This window comes from Dromiciops gliroides, chromosome 2 (genome assembly GCF_019393635.1).
Source record: "Dromiciops gliroides isolate mDroGli1 chromosome 2, mDroGli1.pri, whole genome shotgun sequence".
Classification (NCBI taxonomy): domain Eukaryota; kingdom Metazoa; phylum Chordata; class Mammalia; order Microbiotheria; family Microbiotheriidae; genus Dromiciops; species Dromiciops gliroides.
Genome location: NC_057862.1, coordinates 629,437,562 through 629,449,822, shown reverse-complemented (window position 1 = coordinate 629,449,822; position 12,261 = coordinate 629,437,562). Strand labels below are relative to the sequence as shown.

The window sequence follows — 12,261 nt, the reverse complement described above, 5'->3', positions numbered from 1 at the left end:
TTAGTTGGGATTTCTAATTTATTTGTTACTTATAAATTAGAAGCTTTAGCACCAGTTTTGGGTCATCAAGCATTTATTAAAGCATATGAAAGCCTATCTAGCCACCATGAGCATGTTGGAGAGCCTGTCTGAGAGTGGAAGCTTTCTCTGGTTCCAGAAGAGAGGAGGTCCTGACACACTGCTTCAAGCTAATTGGCAAGCTTCACCCAAATCCATTGGTTTACTTGACTTAAGGGCAGTCCATGAGCAGAACATGCCGAGGTCAGAGCTCAGAGAACATACCCCCTGAGGGCCAGGCTCTCAGGTAGGTGTGGTTTCAATCAAGTCAACTTTAAATGAGTTAATCAGCAAAGTCAACCCAAATAAATCCCAATATTATCTTCTCTAAGAGCCCTCTGGACATCCCCAAACCCATTATTTTATCACTCTGTGTGTGTGTGTGTGTGTGTGTGTGTGTATTTACAAATACACATATACAAAACGTTCACAAGCCTTAGATTAAGAACCTCTAGTCAAGAGAGTATATGAGGTTTACAAGGCGGGGGGTAGAGTTTCATAGAGAAACTTTGGAAACACAAAAGGTGGGAGAGGGAAAGAGAGACAGTAAATGAGAAGATGAATAGTTTGAGGAAGAAAAGAGCCAGGACAATTCAAGGATAAAGAGAGAAGAGTAGGGGCAGCTAGGTGGCGCAGTGGAGAGTGCCGGCCCTGGATTCAGGAGGACCTGAGTTCAAATCCAGCTTCAGACACTTAACACTTACTAGCTATGTAACCCTGGGCAAGTCCCAACCCCAATTGCCTAACCAAAAAAACAGAACAAAACAAAAACACAAACCCACCCACCCCCCAAAACAAACAAACAAACCAAACAAACAAACCAACAAAAAAAACACTGGATAAATAAGAACGGGCTTTGAATGTTAAACAGATGATTTCATATTTGATCCTAAAAGTGAAAGGGAGACACTGAAATCAATTGAATGGGAGAGGGGTAACAGTCAAATATATACTATAGGATGATGAATTTGACTCATGGGTGGAGAATAGACTGAATTAGGGGAAGATTTTATGCCCAGAGACCAGCCAACAGGCTTGCAATAGTGCAGACATGAGGTAATGAGGATTTAGAATAGAATGATGAGAGTATCAGTGAAGAGAAAGGGGGTACTATGTAAGAGAATGTATGAAGGTAACATTGACAGAATACAGCAACAGATTGGACATGGCGGATAGGAGAGAGTGAGGAACTGAGAATGACCCCTGATTTGTGAATCCAACTGTTTGGGTCATGCAATTGGCTGCAACAGGAAAGTTTAGAAAGATGTTTTGTTTGTTTGGTGTTGGTTTTTATTTTGGAGGGGCAAATAAAAGTTCAGTTTTGGACATCTTGAGTTCTGAGTTGTCTATAGGACATCCAGTCTGAGATGTTCAACAGGCAGTTGATGTTTCAAGTAGAGAGATTTGATATGACATTAAGACTGGTTGAGTACATCTAGAATAATCAGCGCAGAGATGTGATTGAATATGTCCAAGCTAAAGAAATCACCAGGTATAATAGTATACAGGGAGAAGAGAAGAGGTACCAAGACAATATTGTGGGACATACATGCTTATAAGATATGACCTGGATGAAAATATCCCCCTAAAAAAGGACAGCGAAAGAGCAGTCAGGTATATGGGAGGAGAATCAAGATAGCTTATTGTCAGGGAAACCTAGAGAAGAAGACAATAATTCACAGTGTCAAAGAATTGGCAATTTATAAATCATTTCGAACTTTAGAGAAAGCAGTTTTATTGGAATGATAAGATTGGAAACTAGACTTTAAGAGTTAAAAGAATATGTATGTGAGAGAGAGAGGAACAAAAGTAGAGGCATTGGTTATAGATAGTCTTCTCAAGAACCTTAGTCACAAAAGGGAGAATAGATATGGGACAATAGTGGGGAATAGATGGATTGAATTAGGTTTTGTTTTTTGGGTTTTGGGTTTTTTTTCTATTTAGAGAAACATGCAGTAGAGAAGAAAGGATTGGAGATAAGTGAGAAGGTGAGGATGATAGAGCAATATACTGAAGAAGACAGAATGGAATAGGATTACTTGCACATGAAAACAGGTTTTTATTTGTAAGAAGGGCCATCTCCATGTGGGACATGAAGGAGATCCTAGGGAATGGCCACAATTTTGTTTTTTATCAGTAGAATATGAGACAAGATTCTCAGATTTGAAGGGAGGTAGAGGGGGGATATGGGAGGTTTGAGAAGGGATAAAAAGGTTGAAAGTGTCTCTATGGTGAGTGAAAAAGTGAGTCAAATAGGGAGTTGTAAAAAAGATTGTCTTGTTATAGTGAGGGCTCAGTTGAAGTTATGTAATATCAATTTGTAACGGACCAAGTCAAGATGGTTCAAGATTTTCTCCAGATTTATTCTCCAATCCATGTGTGGAAGGAAAGGCAGAAGATGATGGAAATAATATAAGGAAGTTTCTTGTCAGGATAAGATCAATGATAAAATAAAGGGTCAAAGGACTCAATAAAAGATGATAGTGTAGAGTTGAATGTTCAACAAGGAGCCAAGATGGAGAAGGAACGAGAGTAAAATGAGTTTGGGGTCTGACCTGCACTAGTGATAGCCTTGGAAAGAACTTGGGATTGAGGATGTAGATGAAGAACATTGTTTGGCATTACAAAGTACAAGTGGAAAAATAATAGATTATATTCATATAAGAGAATTCTAGAGTTTATGAACTCAGGAGTGGTGAACTTATAGATGTTGACAAAATCAAGAGTATGACCATCTATGAGGGTAGCTGAAGTTGAATGAAAGAGTAAGTAATATGAAATTATTAAGTTAAGGAACTGTGAGGTTAGGGTGTTTGAAGGAGTATCACCATGTATTTTGAAGTTCACTATGATGAGTATGAGGGCAAAAATTTGGGAGGAAGGAAAGGCTGTGAAACTGTCAGCGAACAAATATTTATTAAGTATCTGTCATATATCAGGCACTATAATAAGCTCTGTGGATACAAATACAAAAAGAGAGAGAGATAATCCCTGCTTTAGCAATGAACTCATTAACAAAGAAGGGGAATGTCATGGAGATAGGTAGATATGAGTTACTGGAATTTTGATCAGGTGGTAGATAGATATTAAGTGAACCTCAAAGAAGGAGCTTTTTTTTTGCTCTGGTCATAGGCCATTTTCTGCCACCTGATTTATTGCAGACCCATGGGCAAATAATTTACTCTATCTAAGCCTCAGTTTCCTTCTCTGTAAAATAAGGGGCTTTAGCTAGTTGATGTCACAAATCAATTTCAGCACTGACATTCCTTTATTCTCTGGTCTGACGACAGATTTCAATCTCTTTCCATGATTTATACCTGAGCCATCCATCCCAGCACTTCCATACAATTGTATAGCAGCTGGACCCCAAAATAAATTACTTAAGAATTCCTTCTGTTCTGCAGGTTGTGTTCCACTCTGCTGAGCTGCTTATGTGTGGATTACAGGCACAGTATCATTGTGACTAAAACCTAATTGACTTCCACAGTACATATTAAAGGGAAGTAGAAAATGTGAGTAGTTGTCCATTCAATGTGACATGAAATTGCCAAAGCCGTGCATAATGAGGAAAACTCTTTGAGTTTTTCCTTTTACTCTGGGGGGGGTCTTAGGGAGGGAAGTGAATCTTTCAGTTATTGTTGACATGTCTGTGGCAAATGTGTGCACCAAGTGAGAAGTCGAAATAAAAAGCCTGGTACTCAGTCTTTAAACATTGAAGCTGATGAATTATTCATGAAAGTTCTTCAAAGTTGGACTTCGAAAAATGTAAATACAACACACAAGGAACTGACTTCGAGCTGGAGATGATTTTATAGTCATGAACTAAATACAAGGAGCTCTTAAAGTATCTCAATGTATTGTATATTTTATTTAAATTGAGAATATCGAACATTTTTTCCTTTTTTTTTCAATTGGAGGGAAAATGTAGAGAATGAAAGAATACCTTGCCTGATGATCAATGCCCCTGAGAAAATGAATTATCTTTATTTTCTCCATTATCTTTTATTGCTATTTTATATACTCTATAAAATATCGACCTGTAAGGTATTCAAATGAAATGTGATGTAATTTTCCTGATCCATGAGCCTTTTTTTAAAATTTCCTCTAGACTTAACTATGACCTTCTCTACCTCCCTGAGAGAGCCTTATAGAGGAACATTTTGGCACAGCATAAGGCAAACAACATGTGGATATAGCATGTTCAAATCCTTGGGCAATCACTTCAGGAAGTTTGGTTGCATTATTTCCTTATATCCACATCTATAGCTTGGTATGGTCTCTAGCAATATCTTAGTAACATAGTAATATTCTTCTTTTTTTGTTAAATCTCTCACTCAACTTGCCCCCTCACAAAAAACATCTCCTTTTCTAGAAAGTAGATTTTAAAAGCAACTCCGTGTGTGTGTGTGTGTGTGTGTGTGTGTGTACACACACACACACACACACACATATAGTCTTGGATCATCTATCTGTCCATGCATACTCTATCCTAATGCACTAGGGATGTGTAATCTCAAGGAGAAGACTTGAAGAAATATGACTTATGCTTTCAAATATAAGAATAGCTGCTATGTAGAGGAGCAATTAAGTGTGTCCTGCTTGGCCCCAGGGGGTAGAGTTAGAAATTTCATGGGGTCAGATTTAGGCTCAGTATAAGGAAAAATTGTGGCAGCTAAGTATCACAGTAGATAAAATAGAATTGGATAGATTTGAGTTCATATCCATCCTCTAAAACTTACTCTGTGCAATTCATTTGAACTGCCTCATTTTTCTTATCTCTAAAGTGGGAAAAATAATAGCACCTGTCTCCGAGGGTGGTTGTGAGGATAAAAAACAAAACAAAACAAAATCCTTAAAATGCTGTATAGATGCTAGTTGTTGTTGCTGTTGTTGTTTCCTAAAAAAATAGAGTTGTTCCAAAGTGGAATAGTTTGCCTTGAGAGACAGAAGGTTTTAACTAATGGGAGTCTTCAAGCACTTACATGAAGACTACTTGGTGGGAAATTATTATAAGGGAAATTTTTGGACCAGTATGGATTGAACTAGATGGAATCTGAGATCCATTTATTTGAGGATTCTAATACTTAATATATTTTGATTTATTTGATGTTTCTGATATCCTTCTCTGTCTGGCATAGGATATTATTTACTTTTTCCATACCCTGTTGAGATCAAGTCCCCTTATATACATTGTGGGAATTTATGAGACAATATTGCCTGACCTTTGTTTTATCTCCAAGCTTGTATTAGTCAAACTGTATATATTAAGTTTGGGCTGAGAGGAAACTTAGACATCAGGGTTGTTGGTGGTGTTGGTGTTGGTATTGCTGTTGGTGGTGGTGGTGGTTTTGTTGTTGTTGGTGGTGGTGGTGTTGGTCCTGCATTACCAAAGATGACCATGACATCAGGGTGATGCCATGACTTGTACTTAATGGGATTTAAATGAGGGAGAGCTGTGCAAAGTTACCAACCTCATTCTTTCTTCCTGTGCCATCTGGGTCCAGTGCCAAGGTATATTTCCGGACAACTGGAGATGGTCCCAGATGTTTAAGGCAATTAGGGTTAAATTACTTGCCCAGGCTCATGCAGCTAGTAAGTATCTGAGGTAAGATTTTAACTCAGATCCTCCCAACTTCAGGGTCAGTGTTCTATCCACTTTACCATCTATCTGCCCCAATCATCAGGGTTACTGAAAGGTCAAGAAAAAATTCCTGTACTACCTCAGGAAGAGTGATGTATCAGAGTATAAACTTTAAGTCAAAGGAGATGGTGGACTGGAGGAACCCCATACTTCTCTGAGCTCTCTGGCCCATGAACTAATGCCATGTAAACTGACTCCTCTAATGAGAATTACATATCAGGAAGGCACTCCTAGTATTCAGTCTTAGTAGGAAATAAGAAGGAATTAACATTAGGGAAGTCAAGTACTATGTTGGACCAGCTAGGCAAGTATCATAAATATATTATAGACTATCTTTGGTCCTTTATTTCCTTGATGAAATATGTCCTACCTCTAAATATCATATACTATTAGAGCTGAAAGTATTCTTAGGGAATCACCTATTCTAAACCTTTAAGGTTACAGATAAGGGAAATGACTTGACAAAGCCACACAATAGTAGGTCATAGAATGAGGACTTGAATCTATGTCTTTGGATTTCAAAGACATTTCCCATTGTTTTATTTTCTTTTTTCATCCTCCCACATAATAGCTGGGATGGGTGTTTTTTTTTTCAAGGCACTAACATTCTCTCTATAATGTTGTCTCTGTCTCTTTCTTCTCTTATTCTATCATTTTTCTTTCTTTTCTTTCTCTCCTCTCTCTTCTCATCACTCTCTTATTCTCTTTTACTCTCACACCCTCTCTCTCCTTCTCTCTGATCCTTAGTTTCTACAGCTATATAATGAAGATAGTACTCCTACCATGTTTCTCAAAGTATTATTGTGAGATTCAAATTACATAACTCTGCGATCACTTCTTTTGAATGGAATCAGACTATCAAGATAAAATTCAATGACCATGCTCTTGCTCAGGTTCACTATAGACTCATATTATCCAATCTCAGCTAGGGCTTCACTCTCTCCTATGTCCATCATTATGGTTTAATCATTTCCACAACCTCAGTATCTTTAGAGTCCATTCACTTCTCTATGATCACAAGACAACCACTTTAATTCAGGCCCTCGTTTCTTCATTTTCAGACTATTACAACAGCCTGCTAATTGAGCTTTCTGTATTTAGTCTCTCTTTTCTCTAATCCATTCACTATAAGGTTGCCACATTTATATTCCCAAACTACAAGTTTGATAATAGCAGTCCAATTCTCAAGAAGCTTTAATGGTTTTCTATCTCTTTTATGATTTAACTGTGATTACCATGGCTTTTATTTTCTGAAGACCAGGACTGCTATATTTCACTCAATTCCCCAGGGTTCTCCAGTACTATTCAGGGAGTTTGGGTATCTAAGTTCTCTGTTCTTGGCTCAGGCCCCCAGCAATACTATTCCTTCAATTTTAGAGGTCCTGTGTTCTCCAGTTCTACTTAACCACTTAACAATCAGGTTAGCTTCCACAAAGAAATTGTTAATTCCAAAGTGTAGTAAAAATAAATATATAAACATACCCTCTTCCCAACTCTAGGGGCATAATCCAAAGCCTTGACTTGATCTTGAATCTGAGGGACCTTGACTCCTATTATTAAAATGCAGACTCCTCTCTTTGACTCTAAGTAGTCCTTAACAACCTTGTTCTAGTCCAGACTAATTACACATTGCTTCCCCTTATGCAGTCTACACTCCAATATTCCCTTTCACTCTGTGCCTTTGAACAGGGTCTTCCCCTAGCTGTGGAATACTGTTCTATAAAACTTCCAGTTCTTGGAACCCCTAGCTTCCCGTTAAGAATTACTTCAAGGGGGGCAGCTATGTGGCACAGTGGATAGAGCACCAGCCCTGGATTCAGGAGGACCTGAGTTCTAATCCAGCCTCAGACACTTAACACTTACTTGCTATGTGACCCTGGGCAAATCACTTAACCCTCATTGCCCTGCAAAAAAAAAAAAAAACAATAAAACAAAAAAAATAATTAGTTCAAGGGCAAGATCCTTCAAATCACCCTTCCTAATTTCTTTAGTAGTTCCTTTATCCTTTCCCACAATTGCTGTGTATTCGTGTTGTATATATCCTGTATTACTTGTAAAATCTTTTGCATTTGTATTCACAATAATCAAAATGTACCTACCACACTAGAGGTGTACATACATGCTTGTTAACTTATTGATCATGAAATTTCACAATACTGAAAACTTTATAGAGAAATCTTTGATTCTTTTTTCTCCCTCCAAAACTATATTCGGTCACTTACCAAGTTCCTTTAATTCTACAGTTGTGATGTCCTCTGCCTCCTCCTAACCCATACTGATTGCATCCTAGTGAAGGTCCTAATGAGTTCTTGTCCATATCCCCTGCTTCCATGTATTTCCCTTCTCCATTCTATCCCTCACCATAACTGCCAAAATATTCTTCCTGCTACACAAATATAACCATTCCACTCCCCAATTCAAAAACCTCTAGTGTCTCAGTTGCTTCCTAGGCTAAAAACACAAGCTCTTAATCTTTAAAGATATTAAAGGTATTATTTAATATGATTTCAATCATTCTTCTCAGTTTGATTTACCCTACTTTTCTATATGTAGTCGCCATTACAATTAAACTAGGCTATAATCTCTTCCCTAATCTTCTGCTGATCTATACATCCATGTCACATTTTTGTTTCTTTAAGAATATCTTCAGCTTCTACGTCTACCGAACACCAAATGGCAGAGGATGCTGGTGCTGCAGGAGGAGTTGGAGGCCGTGGGGGCCCCAGAGTCAGAGGCCGAGGGGGCTTCCTCAGTGGCTTCAGCATTGGGGGCTGAGGTTGAGGTCTGAGCCAGGGCTGAAGCCGCGGGGCCCAAGGAGGAAAGGCTGATGATTAGGAATGGGTTCCTGTCACCAAGCTGGACTGCCTAGTCAAGGACATGAAGATCAAGTCTTTGGAGGAGATCTATCTTTTCTCCTTTCCTATTAAGAAATATGAGATCATAGATTTCTTCCTGGGGTCTTCATTGAAGGATGAGTTTCTGAAGATCGATCATTCCTGTTCAGAAACAAACTAGAGCTGGAAAACGTACCAGGTTTAAGGCTTTGTGGCCATTGGCAACTACAATGGCCATGTTGGCTTGGGTGTCAAGTGCTCCAAGGAAGTAGCCACAGCTATTCATTGTGCTATCATTCTGGCCAAGCTGTCCATTGTTCCTGTGAGGTGTGGCTACTGGGGGAATAAGATTGGCAAGCCTCACACAGTGCCCTGCAAGGTCACTGGGCACTGTGGATTGGTTTTGGTGCATCTGATCCCTGCCCCCTCGAGGTACTGGCATTGTCTCAGATCCTGATGATGGCTGGAGTTGCAAGGGGTTGTAGTGCCACAGTGGCCAACATTGCTAAAGCTACCTTCAATGCCATCTCCAAAACATACAGCTGGCTACCTAACCCCAGACTTGTGAAAGTAGACTGTGTTTAATAAGTTTCCCTATCAGGAATTCACTGACCATCTTGGGAAGACTCACACTCAGGTTTCTGTCCAGAGAATCCAGGCAGCTGCTGTGGCAACTGCATAAGATGTTTTTAGTTTTTTTATAAACAATTAATGAACTGAGCCACGCCTCCTTAAAAAAAAATCTTTAAAAAAATATCTTTCCTGAAAGTTTAGGTAGCTCAGTGACAAATGGAAACTTGGAGCCAGTAAGACATGAGTTCAAATCCTATCTTAAACATTTAAAAGTTGTGTGGGGGGCAGATAGGTGGCACAGTGGATAAAGTACCAGCCTTGGATTTAGGAGGACCCGAGTTCAAATCCAGGTTTAGACACTTGACACTTACTAGCTGCGTGACCTTGGGCAAGTCACTAAACCCTCATTTCCCCACAAAAAAACAAACAAAAGTTGTGTGACCATAGGTGAGTCACTTAACCTATCTCAGCCTCAGTTTCCTCATCTACAATGTAGAATATCACTTACCTCTCAGTGGTGTTGTGAGGATCAAATGAGATACTATATTTACAGTGTTTTGCAAACTTTAAATATTCTATAAAGGCTAGCTTTTGGTCTTACTTAGTCTAAAATCAGAAGCCAAATATTCCTTAATCTTTTTGTAATCCTTCTAATTGAAAGTGGCCCCTTCCTCATGCTATTTTCTCAGATTCAGAAGATGTCATTGGTCAGAAGTAACTTAGAAGCCATTTAGTCTATTAATTTCATAGAATATAGATCTAGTAATGTAAGGTAACTGAAACTTATATAGGCCAAATTTCTAGTTTTGCCAATGGGGAAATTATGACCTAAAGAGTTGAAATGATTTGCCTAAGGTCATACAAGTGTATGTGACCAAAGTGATTTGAACCTAGGTCTTCTGATTCTGAAATCAGCACTCTTTGTACTGTACCACCTCACTTTATAATATATTTCTAAAATAAGGCTAATATCTATGAGATAGTAGACAAGCAAGAGGGAGCGCACTACCTCTCTAGGCATCACACTCCAATTTTTGGATAGTTCCAATTATTAGAAAGTTGTTTTTTCCTATTATCATTTCAAAATTTGCCCCTTTGGCTTCTACCTATTATTTCTATTTCTGCCTTCTGGGCCCAAGTAGAATAAACCTGATTCTTCTTCTCTATGGCAGCCTTTTGAATTCTTAAAGATAATGTGCAAGTCCCCAATTTTGCTTCCTATTTTGTAGAATACCATGGTTTCCTTTCCCCTTTGGCATTTTTTTATCTCAAATTTCTTTGTGTGCATGTCTTCACCCCTTCATTAGGCATTATGATACTTGAAGGCAGAGGATATATCATTTTTCAATTTTAGGATTCTCTGCTCTTCCACTTAGCCCTTTGTTCTGCACTTAGTAAGTGCTTACTTAATACAAGCTGAATATTGAGTCAGAAAGATCTAGCTTCTAGTGCTGGTTCTATCTTTTGCTGTCTTTCCTTAGGCAGGTCATTTTCCTACTCTGTACTTCGAGGACATTGAACTGGTTTATATCAAAGAACCCTTACAACATTAGCATTATATTCTGTCTTTCTAAAATATGTTTCATACCCTTACTGGACTTGGCCTCTTGGTTTTACTGATCCCATGGAAATATAGTGATGTTGTCATGGAATCCCTTGCTAGGATCTGCAAGCAGAGGCATTTAGATGAGTTGGATATATTTCTAGCTTAAAATAAATGCCAAATGGGTGGTTTGGTATGTGGAGAACCCTGCATACATATTTAATGGCAATACACTTTGTTTTCCATGTCTCACTGTTGCTTTATTTTTTTTTGTCAGCTAAATGAGATTGATAGAGAAGATGGATTCCTGAATTGTTGCTAATGGTCCAAACATTACATTGTTTTGTCAACAGAACCCTATTGTTGAAAGCAATGTTTTCTCACCATGTCAATATCTATGCCATGCTGTGTTGATATTAATGGATCTGCCAGGAAAAGGATTTAATTAATCAGTTCCCAGAATAACTAGAGTCAACTTTCATTTCCCAGCTGATAGTGTTTGGGCAAGCAGGAGAGCAAAGGAAGTATGGATAGGGGGTGTCTCCATCTGCATGTGTCCTGCCATGTTATAACTGTCTGATAAACACCTTGGTATAACAATAATATAAAAATAGAGATTATAAGATTTAAAGCTAGAAGACATTTCTAGAGATAATTATTTTAAAGCTTTAATTTTGCAAACAAGGATGCTAAAGTCCTATGCACTTCAATGTCCAAGGTCACATAGTGTGTTAATAGAAGTGTTCATATATGTACTCATGTTAAATAGCTGTAAATGTAGCACATCATGGAAGTTTAAAAATAATAACTCATACTTTGATAGTACTATAATTCCTATAAAATTATTTTCTCCCCAAAATCTAATGATCTATATTGTTCTATTATTGTTATTATTAGTCATATTATCTGCATTTTCTAGATGATAAACCTCAATTAAAGATAGAGAAAAAAATAAATACTTTTATAGTCACATGAGGATTTGAACTTGGCTCCAAATCTGGCATTTGTAAGACAAGGAAGTATAGGTTTGTAAGTAGTTGAGGTAGTCATTTAAAAATATAACTGGCATTTATATAGCAATACATGATTTACAAGGTTTACCAGAATCCAATGATAGTCCTGTGTCAGGACTATTAATTTTGTTACTGCCATTTTACATATGAGGAAACTGAAGCTCATGAATGCATTTGAATTGCCCAAGGCTGCACAGTTACCAAATATCAGAGATCTTATTCCAACCCAGATGGCGGAGACAGTCCTACTATTGCTAAAAAGATGTGTACTGAATGGAAAAAAATCCTTCTAGCTTTAGAAACTGACTGTAAAGAGCCTGCTTATCAGGCTTATAATACTGCTCTAGAGTGGGTCAAGGAACATTGACTTGAATTCACTCAGGACCAATGGACTTTTACATGGTGTTCTGTTTTGGAAAAAAAAATCTGCAGTTAGCATATATATATAGGGCCTTTTGATATAAAGCAGAGAATGAAAATTGACAGAACAAAAACGTTAAATGAAACTAAGCATATTTTCCCTTCCACTTCAGGAGCTGTTACATGCACTCATAAATTGGTCAGATATGTAAATGTTACTTAACTTGTTCATATTTCAAA

General features: G+C 37.9%; 1 pseudogene; it reads left to right on the top strand.

The window, feature by feature from the left end:
* Positions 1–8,530: 8,530 nt before the first annotated feature.
* On the top strand, positions 8,531–9,214 carry LOC122739429 (annotated as a pseudogene).
* Positions 9,215–12,261: the final 3,047 nt, after the last annotated feature.